The sequence below is a fragment of the Octopus bimaculoides genome, chromosome 20, assembly GCF_001194135.2.
Source record: "Octopus bimaculoides isolate UCB-OBI-ISO-001 chromosome 20, ASM119413v2, whole genome shotgun sequence".
Taxonomy (NCBI): Eukaryota; Metazoa; Mollusca; class Cephalopoda; order Octopoda; family Octopodidae; genus Octopus; species Octopus bimaculoides.
The window spans coordinates 3,866,499-3,870,494 of record NC_069000.1 but is presented as its reverse complement, the minus strand read 5'-3'; positions in this window follow the sequence as shown (position 1 = coordinate 3,870,494).

The following is a 3,996-nucleotide window of genomic DNA, read 5'->3' as shown; positions in this document are numbered from 1 at the left end:
CACACACTCATTCCTTTTGTATGTATATATCTCTATTCTCCCACCACACTACTTCTCTCCGTCACTGTCTCTCTGTCTCTTTCGATCTCCATATCCGTCTCTTTTCTTGGTTCCCTCTTTGTCTGTCTGTCGGTCACTCTCTGCCTTCGAAGGCATATTCAGATATCTATCCCTCCCCTCAACACATTCTATTCTCTTTCTCCCTTTTACTCTTACTTTGTCTCTTTTCAACATTCCTTCTGTATATAATCGCTATCCCCTCCCCCACTCCCATTTCCCTCTCTCTCCTTCTCCCTCTCTCTCCTTCTCCCTCTCTCTCCTTCTCCCTCTCTCTCCTCCCTCTCTCTCCTTCTCCCTCTCTCTCCTTCTCCCTCTCTCTCCTTCTCCCTCTCTCTCCTTCTCCCTCTCTCTCCTTCTCCCTCTCTCTCCTTCTCCCTCTCTCTCCTTCTCCCTCTCTCTCCTTCTCCCTCTCTCTCCTTCTCCCTCTCTCTCCTTCTCCCTCTCTCTGTCTCTCTCTCTCCTTCTCCCTCTCTCTGTCTCTCTCTCTCCTTCTCCCTCTCTCTGTCTCTCTGTCTCTCTCCCTAACTGTCACTCTTTCGCTCTCCCCTACTTCACTTTCGTTTCCCCCTTTCCTTTCTCTCCTTTTTTTTCCTCTCCTTTTTCTTCCCGTCGTTGTCACTCGCTCATAAACATGTTCCTTGATACATAATCACCTCCTACCGACACAAAGCCCTCCCCACACACTTGAACACGCAAGGACACGCATTGATACACACACATCACACGTCCCTTCACAAACATACACATACACAAGTACAAATACAAACGTACGCAAAATAACGAACACGTTTAGCTAACTGCCAATTATGAATACGTGTATTCCTGTGTAAGTGTTACGGATTCTCACACAGCATCAAATAACGTCCGCATCTCACGCAAGATCGTTAACCACTGCTGCTGCTACTAGAGCTACTAACATTGATAATAATAGTGATACTACTACTACTACTACTACTACTACTACTAATAATAATAATAATAATAATAATAAAAGTGATGTTGATCACGGAAATATTTGATCTCAAAACAGGAACGAATGCCCCGAGATAGATAGATAGATAGATAGATAGATAGATAGATAGATAGTTAGTTAAAGATAAACAACATACTTACAGTATAGAAAATTCACGGCGGTGGCAAAAATAAGTTTGGTTGTTGTCAAGTTTAACCTACAGTATCTGTGGGTTGGACAATTGTTCTATCGATAACGGAGGAAGACGGCTAATTTTTGTTGTGAGATTTGTAGGAAAGAATTCCATGCTTACAGCCAAGGAACCAAATAATGACAACCCAGAGTAACGTAGAAAAATCTATAATGAGAAGAGCTGAGATATTCTCTACGTAACACCATAGGAAAAATTACTTCTTTCCTCGGAGGATTTTAAACTCATGTTAATTTTAGCGTCCTACCAAAATAAATATTTGCCAAATAAACTTTTCAAGTTTAAGAATTTCTAGCATAAAACAAGAGAATTGCCTTGCATATGAAGAATAAATTACGTAATTCTCTCTACAGGAATAACTAAGACTAGTGCTAATAGGTACATATGTCAGACAACTCGGAATGGTGAAACCAATGTAGAGAACGCAGGGAACATAGCATAGTGAGTTCCTTTACACCTCTCCAAACTTATTCATGTTTGTTGTCTCCATAAGAAGTGCATCGAGCGAGAGGCTGCTGAGCGAATCGAACGTGCTCTACAATTAGCATTGATCAGCAAGTTTTGGATAGGGATATGTCAATTACATCAACCCCATCTATCTATCTATCTATCTATCTATCTATCTATCTATCTATCTATCTATCTATCTATATATCTATCTATCTATCTAGCTAGCTAGCTAGCTATGTAGCTAGCTATGTAGCTAGCTTTCCGTGTGTCTGTCTTGATGTCTGTATATCTCCCTATTTATAATATAATATAATATAATATAATATAATATAATATAATATAATATATATCTATGTATACGCGCGCACACACATACAGAGGCATTCAAAAGATTATCTAAGATTCCACACCGAGCAAAAAGGAAAGAAAAAAAAACACGAAAGTTTTTAAACCATATTTTCTTTCATATAGACTTTTATGATAGCAGGATCAATTGTTTAACTCTGTGAATTTTCCTGTTGCATACCTACCTACATCTATACACACGTACTTTCTTATGCACACATACACATGTATATATAATGTATGTATCTACTATATGTATATTCTTTATCAGGTATGATTAATCAGATTTTCTTCGGCATTTTTTTCATATTTAGAAACCAATTATAATTTTCTGATTCCCCCACCCCTCACCTTGCTTATATTCCAGCCCTACCACTTTCCCCACATTCTAACGTATCAGAATATATTTAATATATCATCTATGTATATCTTTGAAAAATCTCTTTCAGCGCCATAACTGCAACCGATTCTTATATTATTTTTGGTACCATTATTTCTATTTGTCATTCTCGTTGTGACTTTTTCTCTCTTTCTCTATATTTTTTTAAAGAAAATATATTTGAATTACTTTAAAAGGAAATGCAATACATTAAACACATATGTTACAAGTTCTCTATATATATATGCTTCGCAATGTGGATTCGTATTAATTTATTTTTTTCTAATTTTGATGTCTTCCCGAAAATACTATTAGTGTTTTAGTTACATAACGTATGTATGTATGTATGTATATATTTATGTATGTATGAATGTATGTGTGGATGTGTGGATGTATGTATGTATACGTCATACATACATTTAAAACATACGCTTACTTCAGAACTCAAAAACTATTTAAATAGCACATGTAAATCTCCTATAACCTCGTTTGCATACATAAGAATATATATATATATATATATATATATATATATATATATATGTGTGTGTGTGTGTGTGTCTATGTGTGTGTGTGTGTGTGTGTACCTTTGTTCTAATCTCATTCCCGTGACTTTTTGATTACTTAAAATAATACCGAAATGCTGAAGGAACTTTCAGGGAACATACAAATCAAAAGAAAAATACTTCGATTAATCAATTATATATTTCTAACTTAGAATTCAATATCTATTTCCCATATGATATAATCTTTAGATGGCCGCTAGACTTACCGTTTTCGATAAGACCGATTATTTCAGGACATGTGAATTTATTTTTGCATCATATTTCGATCTACAGCGTTTATTTTCACACTGTGTCGGGTTTATTGAAAACTCTGATTTTATGATTTTAAGTAATCAGCTCAGATGAAATACCATCTACAATTGTTTACCCGGGGAAAATCCATGATTAGCGATATATCTTTGCTTTTATAGTTATTGTCGTGAGTCAAAAGTTGTATAGTTATTTGCTTTATGCGTCAGGTTAAAACGAATTCAGCCTGGCATTCAAACTTGAGGCCATCATGTTGCTCCGTTTGAACCCAACTTTTTAGGCCTTGCTTAATCTCATTGTATAAGACAAGTATCTATTAGTTGTTCCGATGCATGGCTCACTTTACGCGCTCGACACACTTCATCAACCGAAAGAAGGAGGAAGTTCTTCGCTTTGTATATATATGTATGTGTGTGTGTATATTTGCGTGTCTGTGTTTGTCCCCACAGCATCGCTTGACAACCGATGCAGGTGTGTTTACGTCCCCGTAACTTAGCGGTTCGGCAAAAGAACCAATAGAATAAGTACTAGGCTTACAAAGAATAAGTCCTGGGGTCGATTTGCTCGACTAAAGGCGGTGCTCCAGCATGACCGCAGTCAAATGACTGAAACAAGTAAAACAGTAATGTTAGCGATATAATATGTCGCAATGCATAGTTTGGTCTTTTGTTAGGCAGCATCTTCTCGAATACCGAATATATATAAAAAAATGTGGAAAGGCATCTGCGCAAATATCCACACACGCACTATCTACATAACGTACGAACGGCACCGCTTATATATA